General features: G+C 42.1%; 2 protein-coding genes, 1 long non-coding RNA gene and 6 other non-coding genes across 9 annotated transcripts in view; 8 read left to right on the forward strand and 1 right to left on the reverse strand.

Annotated features, from left to right (window-relative positions):
• Nucleotides 1–18944, reverse strand: part of LOC128431094 (uncharacterized) — an 870493-nt gene that overhangs the window by 47628 nt on the left and 803921 nt on the right. The gene's annotated exons all lie outside the window — the stretch shown is intronic.
• Nucleotides 1–18944, forward strand: part of LOC128431095 (histone H4) — a 317773-nt gene that overhangs the window by 26448 nt on the left and 272381 nt on the right. The window lies entirely within an intron of this gene.
• On the forward strand, nucleotides 6390–9598 carry LOC128431120 (uncharacterized). The gene is made up of 4 exons (XR_008334109.1): nucleotides 6390–6503; nucleotides 7427–7729; nucleotides 7833–8195; nucleotides 8285–9598. It is a non-coding gene; the product is annotated as an uncharacterized LOC128431120 (long non-coding RNA).
• Nucleotides 17624–17742, forward strand: LOC128434083 (5S ribosomal RNA). Its single transcript, XR_008336779.1, has one exon. It is a non-coding gene; the product is annotated as a 5S ribosomal RNA (ribosomal RNA).
• LOC128435292 (5S ribosomal RNA) lies at nucleotides 18148–18266 on the forward strand. Its single transcript, XR_008337845.1, has one exon. It is a non-coding gene; the product is annotated as a 5S ribosomal RNA (ribosomal RNA).
• Nucleotides 18328–18446, forward strand: LOC128432616 (5S ribosomal RNA). Its single transcript, XR_008335369.1, has one exon. It is a non-coding gene; the product is annotated as a 5S ribosomal RNA (ribosomal RNA).
• On the forward strand, nucleotides 18509–18627 carry LOC128432228 (5S ribosomal RNA). The gene has a single exon (XR_008334993.1). It is a non-coding gene; the product is annotated as a 5S ribosomal RNA (ribosomal RNA).
• LOC128434974 (5S ribosomal RNA) lies at nucleotides 18690–18808 on the forward strand. The gene has a single exon (XR_008337642.1). It is a non-coding gene; the product is annotated as a 5S ribosomal RNA (ribosomal RNA).
• LOC128433325 (5S ribosomal RNA) overlaps nucleotides 18871–18944 on the forward strand; it is a 119-nt gene continuing 45 nt past the window's right edge. The window contains exon 1 of the ribosomal RNA XR_008336047.1: nucleotides 18871–18944. This exon is cut by the window's right edge and continues 45 nt beyond it. This is a non-coding gene — a ribosomal RNA (5S ribosomal RNA).

Genomic DNA, 18944 nt, shown 5'->3' on the forward strand with positions numbered 1-18944 from the left:
TTCAGGTTCCTGTAGGCGGAGTCAGACCTTAGCAATCAGCAGTGATTGGCACACCTGTGCTGACCAGTATTTAAGAGGGCTGCACACTGGGCCCTCTTAAATACTGAGGGCCCAAACTCTACTTCTACCTATTTTTCCTCTTCTTATGTGTAAATCCAACCGGACGTTAGCGTTGTGATTGTCTTGTCTAGTGTGTGTGTGTCCCCCTACGGCAGTGACGCACTGTGCGGGGGTATCTGAGCCTGTTTGGAAGTGTACCTCGCGACAATGGCGGCGGCAAGCACGGAGCGGGTGAGTGGAAACGCGGTGACCCACGGAGGTGATAGCGGGAGAGGCACGGAGTTAAAGGCAGAGCAAGAGCTGCACAAACAATGAGAGGAATGAGAGGGAGCTAACCGTAATGGTAGAGATGGAAGGCGAGGATGAAGCAATGGCGATGGAGCTGATTAGGTGCGTGAGGGAGCTGTGTGGAGGGCTGCTGGCGTGTAGACACATGGACGGGGGAAAAAATATGAAATGACCATGAGTCACCCGAAAGGTAAAGAGAGGCTCATGGATGGGTTTAAAATTGGAGAAACGATGGTGCATGCTAGAGAGCTTATTAATGATGAGCTGGTGGTATCATTTATGAATCTGCCAGTTTACATCAAGGACAGTATGATATTAGATAAACTCCTGGGCTGGGGAGTCTCTGCAGTATCTCCGATAAAGAGGAGGATGTGGCCTGGAAATAATGTGGCAGAGAGGACGAGATATTTAAAAGTTAAATTCAATAGCCACATCCAGTCATTGGCTCTCCATTACTTATCTCTCCTTCGCACAACTCTCTATTCTCATCGCTCAGTCTATCTTCCATCTTGTCTATCACCTGTCTGCTACTCTCCTCATCTACCTCTTCTTTCTTATATAACTCTATATAAAATTCTTCAACTCTTTCCACTATCCCTACAAGGTCCGTTAATTTTTCCCTTCCCTTTCCCTCCACTGGCTCAAAATAAATTTTCTCCTGCCTTGTCTTCTCTAAGAAATACCCTGTACATTTTTCACCCTCTATTGCATACCTCGCCTTACTTATAATTATTGCACCTTTTCACATTCCCTGCTATATCTCCTTTAGTTCATCTTTCATCCTTATGCATCCCTCTGTCATAATTACCCCTTCCCCAGCTTTCTTCTCCTCTTCCTCTAACTCCTGTTTTAACTTTTTTTCTCTCTCATTCTTTCCCCTGTTCTTACTGTGTTTCTTGCTCATGCCCCTTATCCCCTCTTTCAACCTTCCCCACCACCTCCCTATATCTTCCTTATACATTCTGTCATTCATCTTGTGACAACCCTGGAGTTGTCTGCTGTGTGTGTTGTGTTTCAGGCTCCTGTAGGTGGAGTCGGACTACGGTGATCAGTGGGGATGTGGCACACCTGGGGGGGCACTACTTAAGGGGCCTGCAGACTGGGCTCTGGTCTCTCATTCACCGGGTCTACCTCAACATGGGCATGTGGAGGTTTTCTTTGTATTTTGTTCTTTGTAGTATTATTCCTGTAGAATAAATACACAAATACTGTAACTGCAGAGCTTTGTGCCATTCAGTGTTTCTTGTTGCACACATGAGCCAAGGTGTAACAAGTGGGGGCTCGTCCGAAATCCAGATCCAGGTTTGTTTCTCACTCTTTTCTGTCCTGAGAAAGTAATAGGCCTCTAGTAGGATAAGTTTCCCCTGGAATAGTGTACTGGTACTGGTGTGTGATAACTTTAGAGTGTGAATGTCTGATTCTGACGTAGTGCTTTGAGCTTACATCGGTGGGACTAATTGCATTACTTATCAGGCACTAATTAGAGGGATTTACCTTTGGCGTTACCTTTCCTGGTAGGAATAAGCAACAGTATCTCTCTCTGGGGGTCTGTTGGTTTGTTATTTTTGTTTGTTATTTTTGTGCATAAACATGATTTGACTTTGTGTCTTGGGTACACGTCCATGTCCGTCTGGTGAGTAACAGCATAGCTGGGGCTTTACCTGGTCATTGGTTTTGTGTTTAAAACACCTGTCATGAAATGCATGAAGACTAGGGTCTAGAGAAGGTAGTTAGCATTGGTTAGACAGAGGAGGGGGAGAGGTATTCCAAAGGTATACACTCAGAGAAATGCTTGTACTAGAAATTGTGTTTATTTTGAATAAGATGCAGTCCAGATGAGGAACTGAAAGCTCTGTGTCGTTACTGCTGCTGCATTCATGTTGTATTCTACAGATATACTTAGTTACTTTGGTATCAATCTTGGGACCCGTAACATATATCTCCAACCAATAGTTTGACATACATTTTTTTTTTTTTTTAATTAGCCAAAAATCGTAAAAACGGAAGGGGTACTGGCTCCTTTGTGTTGTCAGAACATGCTAGCACATTGAGGCTTATGGTTAGAGTATGTGTGTCCAAGCAACTTCGACAAAGAAAGAAATAATTTTATAATTCCGTGGAAAATCGTTTTGAAATTTTTTTTTTTGGGGGGGCGCCAGGAGTGAAGCTTCCCTAGAGCACCAAATGTGCTAGGGCCGGCCCTGCCTCCCATCCACTCCTTCTCAATCTCCCTCATACACTCCTCATCCCAGTGCGTTTCCCTCGCTTAGCATGTATAATTATTAAGCCCAGATCATGTTACCAGTCCGAGGGAAAGAGGAAAAGAAAGTTGCTGTTCAGTTTGCAGTTCTGTGACGTCTCCTGGCTTTGTGGTCGTAGAGTTCTGCATTCGTGATTCTGTCGAGCCGTGTGCTCAGATGCTGGTTGAAGTTTTCCTGCAGGACATCGCGTCGCTACGAGGAGTTTTGTAGAGCTTGAAGGGCGAGGAGATTTCCTTGAGAAGGGTGAGCTGGGAGCTGCACCTCTGACCTCCGGTTGTGGGTTGGATAGAGAAGGAAGCTGGATCAGAGCTTGAGCAGCCTTCCGCCCTCTGAGAGATGGAAGAAGAGAGGCTGTAGCAGCCTTCCGCCCTCGGGAGGATTGGAGAAAGAGAGGCTGGACAGCCTGCTGGCCTTCGAAGGATTGTAGAAAGAGAAAGATCTTGGGGAGGCCTCTCCTTATATTGGCCCCGGTGACCTCACAGGTCTTGGACCAGAGTGACCAATAGGAGTTGACCCTTGTGGTTCTTGACACCTTTGTGTGACATTGCCCAGACCCCAGGACATGCAGCATCCTGTTACATCCTCTGGGAGACTAAGTTCCTTGACTTTCTAAGATCAATGGAACCTGTGGCAGCTTGGGGGATTGAGTCCACTCCAGCACATGCGGCATGTTTGTTACAAGTTTGACTGAAAGGAGGCCTGTGGTTTGCACAAAAACCATGTCCCAACACTGGTTTTATCCCCTGAAGATGACGTTGTCGAAGGAATCATGCCTTTCAAAATGTGTACACCCTTTACACGCTGTCCAGGTGTGGGGTAGCGGTAATGCTGCTCTGCTACCGCATTTGAATGGGTAAGGGAGCCCGCCACCAATGTTTTTGCAGAATCGCTCATATTCTTGGTGCTCTTCTCAAAGACTCTGCGTACCACCTTGCTGCTCACTGCCGGGACATTGAACTTTTTTTGCAACCGTGCAATGTCATTGGTGGTCCGGTGAACCCCCTTCCCTGTGCTGGAAAGGAAGAATAAATCTTTTGGATCCTCGACGTCCTCGACGTCCTCACCCCTCTTGCGTTTCCTGCCGGCTCTCTGGAAGACTGGCCGCAACCGTCTGTAGTAGATATCAAACCACTGTTGGACAAAAGAAAGGACATTAGTTATGTTACTTTCAGCTGTAACAGAAATTATCTCTAACAGGTTCAGGCAGGAATTGTGGTGAACTTACTTGCTCCTGCTCCTGAGAAAGCGCAAACGAGGCCAGTTGTGTTGCTGCAGTTTTGTGCTCCTTTACCACAATCACCCAACGTGGATGACCTGTCTCCGGTGAAAGTTCTTTGAACCTTGATAACCAATCACTCACAGTCATGTTTTCCACCACACTCGGCCGTTGCATGTGTCCTAGAACCACAACAGCCTCAAGGTAGTACAACACAATCTGGTTATCGCTCGAATCCAATGTGGCAGGATCCTCTTCAGACAGTGCATCCAAACATGCCAAGAATCTATCCTTGGCCTCCACCAAAACAGCATGACAGTCTTGTGTTGACAACTGATTTTCGTTCAGCATCCACTCATGCCTATGAGAAAAAAAAAGAGTGTGATATGAGACATATGAATAATGAAGTCAGAAGTGAAACTCAGTTAATTGCACCAGTATCAAATGTGATAACAAATCACATTGCAGCAGGCAGAGAAAAGATTACCAGGTATTGACCATTTATATGGGTACAATGAAACAAACCTTTGGTTGAGGATCTCCTTCCTTGCTTGCTTGCCCAGTATCTGGATCATCTGGCTGAGGAGCTGAGTGAAACATTTGGCCTCTTCATGGAGCTGCTTATCCGTATTTATCAGGTTGGTTGTGTCCGTGTGGAATTTCAGGAATCTTTTCAAGCTCTTGAGGTAATTTATCTGTGTTCTCTTCTTCAGAGTAGCAGAGGTTTTAGTGAGGAACGTTTTGACTTTTTCTCTCTCATAAACAAACTGCAAGGAAACGTCCTCTTTGTTAGCAAAATATAGATACCGAGAGACGTTTTCAACCTGAAAATAAAAGACATGTTCAGTGACCTTCTAGCAATGACTGTTTTGCTTCATATAAATGCGTATAAAGGTTCTCAGAAAAAGTGTTAAACATTTATTGGTCCTTACCTCCTGTTTGTAATTTCGAATCTTTTTGTCTTTTTTCAGGTGCATGGCAAAATCTTTGAGAAGTGGGTGGCTCAGAGGATGTCTGTCGTAAAGGCCTTTCTCATACATTTCTTGCTTGCTTGCTTTTTTGAGCAAACTTTCTTGTTCGAGTGCCAACAGGGGCCTCGTCAGCCATGTCACCCCCTTCATTGTTAGAAGTCGGTCTAGTGGATGGTCCAGCTTCAGCATCTGTATTGGATAGTGTCTGAGCAGCTAAAGGCTCAGCATTGGCCTGAGAGTCGGGTATGCCACGTATAACCATGTGTCGATTTTTCAGCTCCTCAACCAGTCTGTCAATAAGAAAACAAGATATTTGAAAATATCAGTATATACAAATTCTTATCAAAAAAAAAAGGAGCAAGATAACGTTCTGGAAGCCACTTACCTTTGGATTGGATCTTCATTTGACATGATTTCAGTGAGGTCTGAATAATTGAAAATTCTGCCTTCCTTAAGGATCTCGCTTGCTTCTTTCTTGGCATTTTCAACAATGGCTTGTATATCTTCCCTCGAGCCATCTTTCATGCATACCCTCGTCAAATGGACAGACAGGATATCTTGTGTTTTGGAACAAGCAGGACATAGCAAATAGTGCCTGTTTGGAGCTTTCCTTGTAAAAGAAAAGAAAAGGCATGATTAACTTTTTTTAGTTTAACTCTACAGGCTATAAATAATTCCAAACATGTATTTATAAATTCCTTACCGTGGAGCCATTTGTCAAACTGAGATAGGTCAGTGAAGATGAAGCAATAACAATTGGTTTTGTTTGTATCCAGCAGTTGAGGGGAGGTTCTCCAGAGTGAATTACAGCTTGAAAGCCCAATACTTATACACAGATGAGACAGGGAATGTTGATGGGTGGAGCTACAACAAAATACTGGGTGCAAACAAAGGTGGCCTGCTTTTCATATCAAATAAAAGTGATAATTCTTAAGAGAACGCTCAAACAAAGGGTGCATGGTATTCCCTTAAAATAAACACTTCTGAATCTTCTGAATACAAACAAACAAATGTCAAAGATCATGGTCTCTCAGGTAGAAAGACTTTCTCTTGCATATGTCCATTCTTTCCAGGCTCAAAATTGTTTTTCTGTAAAGTTTCATCAAACACTGTGAGCCACACAGCCCCCACCCTGAGTGCTCACCCAGGGTCATTCACATACAGTCATTGCCACAACAGAAGTGTGAAGTGAGTTACACATCCTTTGTTATTGTTAATGACCCAGCCTTTCACAAAAAGCACAGCACAACACGCCCGCCGGTCCAACAACATTCCTCCAGCCAAGAAATATGAATGGAACTGAGGAATTATATCTATCAAGCTACCCCAAAGAGAAACACTTATTTATAAACTTTTCAAAATGAATTCCCCTGTTTGAGGAAACTTTACAGAAAAACAATTTTGAGCCTGGAAAGAATGGACATATGCAAGAGAAGGTTTGATATGAATAGCAGGCCACCCTAGCAGGGTTCAATGGTGGATCGCATACACTAACTAACCAGCACCCAGTATTTTGTTGTAGCTCCACCCATCAACATTCCCGGGATCTGTGTATAAGTATTGGGCTTTCCAGCTGTAATTCACTCTGGAGAACCTTTCCTCAACTGCTGGACTGGAGAATCATCCCTCAACTGCTGGATACAAACAAAACCAATTGTTATTGCTTCATCTTCACTGACCTATCTCAGTTTGACAAATGGCTCCAGGGTAAGAAATATTTAAAGTTTTCCTTAATAGCATGTATTACAGTGGTGGGAGGTAGATTACTTAAGTAGATTTTTCACATATCTGTACTTTACTTGAGTATTTATTTTCCTGACGACTTTTTACTTGTACATTTGAACACAAATTTCTGTACTCTCTATTTATCTATTCTCAAAACTGGACGTGTCCAGTGATTTTTTTCCTAGCACTGTGCAGGTTGTTAACCAAAGAGGAAAACTATCCTATTTTTTGTGCCTAGAACTTGTTTCCTTTTGCTGACTTATCACAAGGGGTATTGTGTATCACTCCTGCTACTGATTAGAAAACGAAAACGTCCATGTTTAGTGATATTTACAGAATTGTTTAGCAGTTATACTGTGGTCTATTAGTGGTCTTAGGCAGACACAAGAGACACTTGTTTATTACTATGTTCGTTCTTTGTTGTCCCTAGAAGTTCAGATGCACTAGTCTATTACTATTTGAACCTCAGCATCTGGGGTTCAAAATTTGTAAAATTATAGAGTATATGTATATTTTTGTTATAATTTTTCAGTCAGTTGAAATAAATCCTGAGGAGAGCAATTTTGGGTTGTTTTGTGTCTGCATAGGCCCACTATAAAAAGCACTTTGCATTTTAAATTTTGGTACTTGTACTTTTACTTTTGATACTTAAGTACATTTCAACAACAGATACTTTTGATACTTAAGTACGTTTAATATGAGCTACTTTAAGACTTTTACTCAAGTCATTTTCTTACAGGTGACTTTTACTTTTACCGGAGTCACTTTCAGGTACGATATCTGTACTTTCACTCAAGTATGGCATTCAAGTACTTTATACACCACTGATGTATTACCATGTGTAACCATTGTACAACTTTTGTTGTAATGACGTATGGATTAATGTATTTATTTTCTTTTTCCAGGAAATCAAATTACAAGGCCAGAACCTCATTGAAGAAAGCGAACGAAATGGGGATTCTGGAAAAGCATTCTATAGATCATCCACTGCTTCAGGGCTTTGCCGAACACCTATGGGTCAATTTGGAAAATACGAAGTACAAACAGGAGGTTGAGACTGTTTCTCGGTACCTTTATTATGCCAACCCTGTCGAACCATCCTTGAAGTTTGTCAGGGACAGAGAGAAGCTCTTAAGCTACACAAGAAAACAGTCGGAGGCAAACTACAGGGCAAAGACTTCAGTCAATTACCTAAAGTGCTTGAAAAGGTTGGTACTTTTGTTTTATTATGATGTCAACAGTTTACACTATACACATAAATACTTGTTATTGCATGTACATAACTTAAATCCATCTCCTTCCTCCTTACAGATTCTTGGATTACAACACTGCATTGACCAATCTGAGAAAGGATGACAAGGCGCTCTACAATGACTGCGTTGATTTCGTGGATTACATTGGCTCTGTGCAGAGTATGCTCTCTAAGCAAGTGAGCAAAGAGATTGTATCCAAGAGGCATGCCATGTTAATGGATAAAGATGTTCTTAGTCCTCGTGACTGCTGGGCCATTTTTGAGAAAGCTGAGGAAGGATTTTTGAACATCATGAATCAACTTGGTGACAGCTCTACCCCCCCCCCCTGGCGGCTTCTCAGTGCATATTTGTGCTGTACTATCTGGAGGCAATCGTCATACTGAAGCACTGCCAAAGGCCATGTGTGGTGGAGAACATGAAGGTGAGTGTTACTGTCCTCTATTGATAGATTTCCCTTGACAGTTTAGCCATTACATTTACTAATCAATGGCATATCCTCATTTTCTACAGGTCGCCGAATGGCTTGGGCGGAAACAAGAAGCGGAACATACAATCATATATGCAGCACATTTTGCGGTTGGAATTGCCCTGTCGAAGCAGGAGGAGGAGTGGTTTGAAAAGTGCTACACAAGAGTGCGACCACAACACCTTGCTGCCAAAGGGAAACGCAAGCGGGACGAACGGAATGACAAGGATGGTGATGAATTTTTCTTTGTCTCCTCAACGGGGAAGAAAATCAACAACCCAACCTCTGACCTGGACCGCCTGCATGAAAAGCACAACCTCCCCCATGTGAACAGCCAGACTGTGCGGAGAACATTTGAGACGGAAGCTAACTGCTTGGATGAGCCAAAGAAGGCATTGGTGGCTGGCTACCTGGCCCATTCTGTCAACACAGCTGCAAAACACTATCGATTGAAAAATCGGCGGGCAGTTGTGGAGGGCGCTGATCTATTGGCCAAGATGGTTGAGGCGTCAAGGTGAGCATATTTTATATTTGTCAAGACAATGCCAACATAGTGTTGGGCCAGAGCCCAGCGGGGAGCCACCAGACACTGGAGCCGAGAGGAACAAAGGGTTGTTAAACTTTGGGCGGGAAAACATCCTCCTGCAGGCTCAAGAATCTCCCCCTGGTGGTGGAAAAATGTTCTGGGAATGCCTTGGAACCCCCCCCTGATTTCCAAGCCCAGCCCACTCAGGTCCAGCTCTGACACTCAATTGGCTTAAAGCCAGCATCATCCTATGACCAACTCCTCAAGGAGGAGGACCTCTCAGGTAATTTAAAAGCCCATGCACCCCAAATATCGCTGCCATTTACCCTGCACTGAAGACATCAACAGACCCCTCCGGGTCTTCAGCTGATTTAGTTGCTAAAGGGGGCAACCTTAACTTTTAGTTTATCAGCCATTTTCCCTGCTCTGAAGACGTCAACAGACCCCTCCGGGTCTTTCCAGATGATTTAGTTGCTAAAGGGGGCAACCAGAGTTATTTTCTTTCATTTCTTTCATTGTCTTTTATCTCAGTCAACGTTTTTATTTTCAAAAGGACTTTTGCTCTTTTAACTTGAAAAGACCAAACAGGAAATTGCACGCGGAACAATCTCAGACTGTTTCACTTTCCCCACGGACTTTACTTTTCTTTTCCCAACGATCTACAAACGGCTTCCACAGCCGTCCCCTGCAGAAGCGCGAGATTCATTCCGCTGAGGAGCACGAGCTCCACATCCCTGAAGAAGAAGGACGACGTTCATCCCGTCGAGGCAGCACGAGAAAATCCGCTGCTTGTCCGGTCCAGCGGCCGAAGACCGCTTGAGAGACCACGTGATTCACTGGCCCGACGCGCACGCACACCGCGAGGGTGGTACAGTAAGAGGCTTTATTGTCTGGGCAGATGTTAATCTAATACGTAGCGTATTGTTTTAATACTTGAATGTATTTGTTTTGTATGAGACCGAAGTTAAACCACCATTTTGAATCTATTATTGCCACGCCTCCTCTCTCCCTCTCCTCCCATTCTGGCTCTAAATTCATAACGGCTCCGCCATCTTGTTTTGTAGTCAATCTGCCATTTTGAGAGTTTTTAGGCCTTGATTCCACGAATCATGATCGGCCGCCATCTTAGATGTGACGTCACCACGTGACTGCGTCATCGCCACGCCCCCTTCTTTTTCTCTCTCTCTCTCTCTCTCTCGCTCTCTCACACACACACACACACACACACACACACACCCACACAGACACAGAGACACATTGATAGACACAGACAGATACACACACACAGATACACATAGATGAATACATGTGTTTTCCTAAATTGTGATAAGCGGCTGCTGTTGTTATCTTTGAAATATGGGAGTTTGTTAAAATGATGAATCATTAAATAACACTAACTTTATTTCACATGCATACACATAGACACACACACACACAGAGAGACACTTTGACACAGACACACACACACCGAGACAGACATACATAGGTAGACCACCGGTTTTACATGTATTTTCTGAATTGTGATAAGTTCTGCTGCTGTGTTTATCTTTGAAATATCGGAGCTTGTTAAAATGATGAATCATTGAATAACATTATAACTTTATTTCCCCTTTTTAATAAATGCTTTTGTAATTAAAGTATCTGTAGTCTGTGATTATTTGTGCATATGTATGTGATTGCAGCTGGATTATGATTGCCTGTGCTCGAACTTAAAACCCTTCATTGTTTATTATATAATCATTAATACTAAAATATTGAGATTATTAATATAACTTGTATCATTGAGACTGATATTTAAAGATTGAATTGTTGGTCCCTGTAACCAGGGTGGTGCCCGCGACAATAAGCAATGATTACAGATTTGTATTATTCTTAATTGATAATTTTATTGTTTTCATTAATTATTTTAACTATTATTAATGGATAACCGTATCATTTCTAATTAAATGTGTTACATTTCTTAATTAATAGCTTTATCATTTTTGATTATTTTTAAGAAATAATTGTTATTTTAATAATCATATTTCATGATAATGGGTTAGGGTTAGGGTTAGAAGTAGTGCCAGGCCTTCCGGAGAAGGCAACAGAAGGCAACAGTCATGAGCCGTTTGGAGAAGGGCCTATTCATCCGTCTGATGAGTCTTCCAACCATGGTGACCATTGTGCTGACCTTTCATTGAAACAGCCAGTGATACATTTGCACAAGCTTCCAGGGGAAAATGAAAAGGTCAGGTTCCATGAGGCACTCAATCAACTCCTGAAAAAACACCCTGTTACACTGAGTGGGAAACAGCCACAAGTTAAAGAGCGCAGGAATGTCTCTCAAGACTGGGAGCAGAAGCTTTACACACGCTGGGGGGCGATTCAATTTGAAAAGCGTGTAAACCATACCCGTGGTGAGTACTTATTATTTAATTTTTGAGTATGTATTATTATTTATTTATATTTAACATTACTTTCAAGTAAGACTGATTGCACAAATCAAAGATTTCAATTATTGTATTCATGACTAACAAAACTTGTTATTTATTTTTGACAGAACAATTCAGTCGGCGTATGCCAGCAAAAGACCGAGTCGACGCATGGGTACGAAAGCAGGGATGGAAGGGGATGACTGCCAACATAGGCAGTGCAGTTATCGACAACTGGGCACCATCTGGATCTGTTGACCGTATCATGGACAGCAAACAGATCCAGACAATGGTGAAAACACAGCAGTGGAAAGGACTTTACATTCAGGATTTCAACGAAAGGGGCAGAGGGATCGTTACGACCCGCACATTTGAGGCTGGTGAGGTTGTCTGCGACTACCATGGAACTGTTGTTAGCAGAAAGAAGGGCGAGGAAATTAACAAAATCACCAATGAAAAGGAGACTGGCTATATCTTCTCTTTCTGGAACAGCAAAGGACAGGCAATGTGCATTGATGCCCACTCAGAGACTTGTCATTGCCACCCTGGGATGCAGACGGTTGGCAGGCTGATCAATCACTCCAAAAGAAAATCCAACATAAGGCCCATGCATTTTGCTGTTGACATGGATGGAGAAGAAAAGGATATCATCCTTTTCCTCGCAAACAGGACTTTACTGGTGGATGAGGAGGTTATGTTTGACTATGGAGTCATCAAGAACTCTTTTAACAGAGAGGGTGCAAGTTGTGAATGGCTCGACGACTAGCAAATATTGACTCTGTACTTTTAAAACACAATTACAGTAAAGTGTTTTGATGCTAATACAAATAATTTGCTGTACTCTTCATCTTCTCATAATATTTCAACTCATTTTAAGCATTCAGTATGGGGGGCCTGGCTGGCAGGGGGGCATTGTTGCAGACACCTGAGTGTTCATGTCAATGTCCTGCTTATTTATTTAATTTTCAAGAATAAAAACAGTGTTCCAACTGTATATACAGTGGAACATCGAGTGAAATAAGTATTTGATCCCCTGCCAATAAATGGCTTAGTACTTGGTGGCAAAACCCTTGTTGGCAAGCACAGAGGTCAGACGTTTCTTGTAGTTAATTACCAGGTTTGTGCACGTATCAAGAGGAATCTTGGTCCACTCCTCTTAGGGGAGCAAGGGGAGAAAATAACTGAACGAAAAAAGCACGGACTGCGGAGAACGGGAAAGCACGGCGCAGGAGTCAGCTGCCGAGCTTAGCTCCGTGAGAGAAACACAGAGCGGCGCGGCTCCTACAGACTGCAGCCCAGGCTCTCGATCCAAATGCACTCGACTCAGACTCAGACAAGGACTCTGCGATGAAAATAACACAAATAAGGAGAAGACAAAACACGGAGAGGCAGCAAAGAATTAACAAGAAGAGTAAGAACAAAAAATGACAATCTTGAATAAACAATGGCAACCGTCACCTCATTTAATGCCCAAAGGCTACGCAAGAAAAGGAAAAGACAACAAATATTGGAAATGTTCAAATATGGCATATTATGTGTACAGGAAACACACTGGGATGAGGAGTGGATGAGGGAGATTGAGAAGGAGTGGATGGGAGGCAGGGCCGGCCCTAGCACATTTGGCGCTCTAGGCAAGCTTCACTCCTGGCGCCCCCCCCAAAACAAATATTTTTTCTAAACGATTTTCCCCGAAAACTTATTATAAAATTATTTCTTTCTTTGTCAAAGTTGCTTGGACACGCATACTCTAACCATAAGCCTCAATGTGCTAGCATGTTCTGACAACACCAAGGAGCCAGTACCCCTTCCGTTTTTACGATTTTTGGCTAATTTTACCCTAATGTTAGATTAATTTTTTTAATGTCAAACTAACCTCATCCGGACTGCATCTTGTTCAAATTAAACACAATTTCAAGTACAAGCATTTATGTGAGTGTAACTGCATTTTAAAGTGTATAAAACATACATTCAATTATTATTATTATTATTATAAGTAGTTTTGCTGTGAAGCGCTTGTCCGCTGACTGTCGCCTGTCGCGGTTTGAGGAAGTTGTCAGAGAGAAGGTTCTAGTGCAACTGAGGTCTACTAAGGGTGTGATTGGACTCATGAGAGGTGTTGTTCCTTTATATATAAGGCAATTGTACCTGTTGCTCTTTTATATGTAAGTCAAGTGATCAAATAACCTATATATATATATATAATATAAATAATAACAACAACAATAATAAACAAATATTTCTTATTATTACCCTGATGTTAATATGTAACATCATCTCTTTTATATCTAAGTCAATTGTACGTGTTGTTCTTTCATATGTAGTCAATTGAACCTGTTGCTCCTTTATAAGTAAGTCAAATAATCAAATAACCTACAGTATCAAAGGATCCAATTATCTATGTGACATGACAGCATCATAGGATCAAATAATCTAAGGATATAATCTTTGAATTGATTTGAACAGTGTTACGTAATTTATATATAATATATAATACAAATAATAACAATAACAATAATAAAACAAATATTTCTTATAATTACTCTGTTGTTAATATGTAACATCATCTCTCTGTGTACTTTAGCTGACTTAAGTTTCAATTGATAATTTAAATTGATTTCACTTCAAATCTATCTATGGCCTCAGATGATCTGCTGATTTGTTCTGAGAGAAAAGTGTTTCCTCACAAACAGATAATGGCTCTAATGTCACATGACTGTTTGGGATCATGTGATGCAGACTTAGAACCTTTTCTCTGATGAACTGAAGGGACAGGACTGGATCTGATCGTCACAAAGTGAGTTCTCTACACGTAGAAGATCCTAAAGACTAAAGTAGGGGTCAATCAATGAGTGTGTGGTTTCAGTCACACTTCAGATCTCAGGATAAGAATACACTTTTCTGACTGCGTGGGACTGAAGGAAGTTCAGCTCTTACTCCTCTACAGCTCCGTGGGGCCGGTGCACGAAGCTGTTGGTGCACACGGGTCCTAAAGATGATGTTAGTATTCAACTAATCTGCAACAGCAAATACATTGTGTACATACAGTGCCTTGCATAAGTATTCACCCCCTTGGACTTTTTCCCATTATGTACTGTTACTAACTGGAATTCAAATAGACTTAAATAAACTTTTTCCCGTTTGATCAACAAAACATGCATAGTACTTTGGAGGTGCAAAATACATTTTATTGTGACACAAAAAATAATGAGAACAAAAAAGTTGACATCTGTTGGGTGCATAAGTATTCACCCCCCTATGTCAATACTTGGTAGAACCCCCTTTCGCTGCAATTACAGCTGCAAGTCTTTTGGGGTATGTCTCTACCAGCTTTGCACATCTAGAGATGGAAAGGTTTGTCCATTCTTCTTGGCAAAAAAGATGAAGCTCAGTCAGATTGGATGGAGACCGTCTGTGAACCGCAATCTTCAAGTCTTGCCATAGATTCTCTATTGGATTGAGGTCTGGGCTTTGACTGGGCCATTTTAAGACATTAACATTCTTTAATCCAAACCATTCCTTTGTAGCTCTGGCTGTATGTTTAGGGTCATTGTCCTGCTGGAAGGTGAACCTCCGCCCCAGTCTCAAGTCTTTTGCAGACTGCATCAGATTTTCTTCAAGGATTTCCCTGTATTTGGCTCCATCCATCTTTCCCTCTATTCTGACCAGTTTCCCTGTACCTGCTGAAGAGAAGCATCCCCACAGCATGATGCTACCACCACCATGTTTCACTGTTGGGATGGTGTGCTCAGGGTGATGGGCAGTGTTGGGTTTTCGCCACACATAGCGTTTTGCATTGAGGCCAAAAAGTTCAGTTTTGGTCTCATCTGACCAGAGCACCTTCTTCCACATGTTTGCTGTGTCTCCCACATGGCTTCTGGCAAACTCCAAACGGGATTTTTTATGGATCCCTTTCAACAATGGCTTTCTTCTTGCCACTCTTCCATAAAGGCCAGATTTGTGGAGTAGACGACTAATAGTTGTCCTGTGGACAGATTCTCCCACCTCAGCTGTGGATCTCTGCAACTCCTCCAGAGTAACCATGGGCCTCCTGGTTGCTACTCTGATTAATTTTCTCCTTGTCCGACTCTGCAGTTTGGATGGACGGCCTCCTCTTGGTAGGTTTGCGGTTGTGCCATATTCTTTCAATTTTCTTATGATGGATTTTATGGTGCTCAGAGAGATGTTCAAAGCTCTGGATATTTTTTTATAACCTAACCCTGCTTCATATTTCTCCACAACTTTATCCCTGACCTGTTTGGTGAGCTCCTTGGTCTTCATGATGCTGTTTGTTCAGTAATGATCTCCAACAAACTCTGAGTCCGTCACAGAACAGGTGTATTTATACTGAGATTAAATTGCAGACAGGTGGACCCTATTTACTAATTATGTGACTTGCCAATGTGACTTGTGAATGCAATTGGTCGCACCGGATCTTTGTTAGGGGTTTCACAGTAAAGGGGCTGAATACATATGCACTCAACACTTTTCAGATTTTTATTTGTAAATAATTGTGAAATCCATGTAATATTTCCCCCCACTTCCAAATGATGCACTAATTTGTGTTGGTCCATTACATAAACTCACGATGAAATAAATTTTAATCTGTGGTTATACCATGACAAAATGTAGAAAAGTCCAAAGGGGGTGAATACTTATGCAAGGCACTGTAACTGTGACCTGATTCACTGAGTTGTGATACCACGTATTCGGTCCTGGTTTTGCTGGGGTCGTTCTGTGTGGAGTTTTTTGTTCTTTCTTCTGATTAGACATTAGCTTTGTTTTTTTAACCATCCACGGAAAACAATGGGACGTCCAGTGATGACAGAATCCTTCGTTTAGGGTTTGCAGTGAATTTAACGTGCGTTAGAAACGTCATAAGTTTTATTTAGCATAAAAACGATTCTCCATCTCTCTTTGCTTTGAAACAGACATCATTTAAAGTCTTGTTGTATATTTTATTCCCACCTGGCTCAACGACCTCGTACGTCTGACAGAGCTTCGTCCAGAGGTTTAGATTCAGCCTCATAATGTGGAGGTTTAGGTTCCTGAGTGCTTTCAGTGAAAGATTTTGCACAAAGTTGATCAGTATTTTTTTTTTTTAATTATCAGTATTTGTCCCAAACATTTTTTAGACTCTAGGGTTCAAGTGGAATGACTGTATTTGTCTAATATCTATTCTCCGGAGAGATCTTTGGAGAGATCATCTTTTTTTCTAGTAAATTGTGTATTTAAGCAAAGTTTTTAAAGTTATGGAGGTGGTTTCTCCTGTCTTAATGCCTCAAAGTGCATTAAAAAGGCTGGAAACGGTGAGATAAGACTACATTTGCAACTTTGTTAAAGGTTTGTAGGTTTTATGGACTCAAGCTAAAAAAAATCTGTGCTATTAGGCTGACATAATAAGAATTGGGTCACTCATCATCGTATTTTCTCAAAACGTCTTCAGCCAAAATTACTTGATACCTAACATGCAGACAGTGGATGTTTATCAATCAATCAATCAATCAATCAATCAATCAATCAAAATCTATTTGTATAGCCCATATTCACATATCACAATTTGTCTCATAGGGCTTTAACATGGTGTGACATCCTCTGTCCTTAACCCTCAACAAGAGTAAGGAAAAACTATTAAAAAAAATTTAACAGAGTAAAAAGGACGTAGAAACATCAGAGAGAACCACATGTGAGGGATCCCTCTCCCAGGACGGACAGAAGTGCAATAGATGTCCAGTGTACTATATATAAATATATATATTTAAATCAAGCAGTCCTGCTATATCAAGCAGTCCTGCTGCAATCATAATTTCTGGTCCGTTTCAGTGAAATTTGACAAAGTGTCAAAGGGAGTACCGGGAGCGCGAGGGTCTTTGACTCACGCATTGGGTGAGCACTCAGGGTGGGGGCTTAAGGCCCCGGGCTCGTCTGGTGCTGGAGGTGGGTCTCTGCGGAGGGGTACTTTAATCCAGTGTCGGCTTGGTCCCCGGGATCGTATAAATCTTTCATATTTGCATCTAAGACATCAAAGGATTCTGACATCACTGACACTGTGACATTAAAGCAAATTGACAACAAAACATGATTTGCTTAATTAATCCTTTGAAGTGTTCTTTCATATATACAGATCATTTGAGCTCTATATTGTAAAGAAGCCAAGAGCAGTTCAACATAGTATAAAACATCTCACTTCCTGTAGCCAGCTGGTGGCGTTGTAATGATGATTCAATATTGATATGATTCTGATCAGGGCGTGACTGTGAATGTGTGAATGAGGTTAGAGGCTGAAAGATCAATGCACAGAGGAGTTATAATAAATCCCTCTTTTTTTGCGAATCATCAAATTGCCCCACCACCGTCACACCGTGTGATGAAATCATATATACCGAGGTTATTTATATCTCCATCTTGTTGACATGACATTCGCAGAAGTTGAAGTTGATCTAATGAAAGCTGACGGCCACACCAACCTGAATACGCCCGATCTCGTCTGATCTCGGAAGCTAATCAGGGTCGGGCCTGGTTAGTACTTGGATGGGAGACTTCCTGGGAATACCAGGTGCTGTAAGCTTTTTCCACTTCCCCTTGTAAAACAGCAGAGGGTGTTGCTGCTAATTAAGAGCCGAAAAATCCTAGACAAATCACAAACGATTCACCATTTAAGAAAAACAGGATAAGGAATTCTCACAGAGTGAACATGGAAAATACTTTTATAAAAAAAACACTGCTTTGTTCATGTAATATTAGCAAATCATTTTCAAGATGTCCAATTTGGATAGAACGATGATAGAGCAGGGAGCTTACTCAACGTCAAAGAAAATACAGTAAATCAAAACATGACAGTAAATGATTGAATGTTCTAAGTAGGTTTTTTCCTTGCATTATTACGACAAAATTGCAGCGTAATTCTGTTTTAGTTAACATTTCCCCTGTTTTATTCACACATATGAATAAGGTTTAGTGGGTCTAATTATTCGCTTACGGCCACACCAACCTGAATACGCCCGATCTCGTCTGATCTCGGAAGCTAAGCAGGGTCGGGCCTGGTTAGTACTTGGATGGGAGACTGCCTGGGAATACCAGGTGCTGTAAGCTTTTTCCACTTTTACCTGACGTATTTACATGTATAAATAAGGCTCAGTGGGTGGCTTCGTTTGCTTACGGCCACACCAACCTGAATACGCCCGATCTCGTCTGATCTCGGAAGCTAAGCAGGGTCGGGCCTGGTTAGTACTTGGATGGGAGACTGCCAGGGAATACCAGGTGCTGTAAGCTTTTTTCCGCTTTTACCTGACGTATTTACATGTATAAATAAGGCTCAGTGGGTGGCCTCGTTCGCTTACGGCCACACCAACCTGAATACGCCCGATCTCGTCTGATCTCGGAAGCTAAGCAGGGTGGGGCCTGGTTAGTACTTGGATGGGAGACTGCCTGGGAATACCAGGTGCTGTAAGCTTTTTTCCGCTTTTACCTGACGTATTTACATGTATAAATAAGGCTCAGTGGGTGGCTTCATTCGCTTACGGCCACACCAACCTGAATACGCCCGATCTCGTCGGATCTCGGAAGCTAAGCAGGGTCGGGACTGGTTAGTACTTGGATGGGAGACTGCCTGGGAATACCAGGTGCTGTAAGCGTTTTTCCGCTTTTACCTGACGTATTTACATGTATAAATAAGGCTCAGTGGGTGGCTTCATTCGCTTACGGCCACACCAACCTGAGTACGCCCGATCTCGTCTGATCTCGGAAGCTAAGCAGGGTCGGGCCTGGTTA

Source organism: Pleuronectes platessa, chromosome 24, assembly GCF_947347685.1.
Source record: "Pleuronectes platessa chromosome 24, fPlePla1.1, whole genome shotgun sequence".
Taxonomy (NCBI): Eukaryota; Metazoa; Chordata; class Actinopteri; order Pleuronectiformes; family Pleuronectidae; genus Pleuronectes; species Pleuronectes platessa.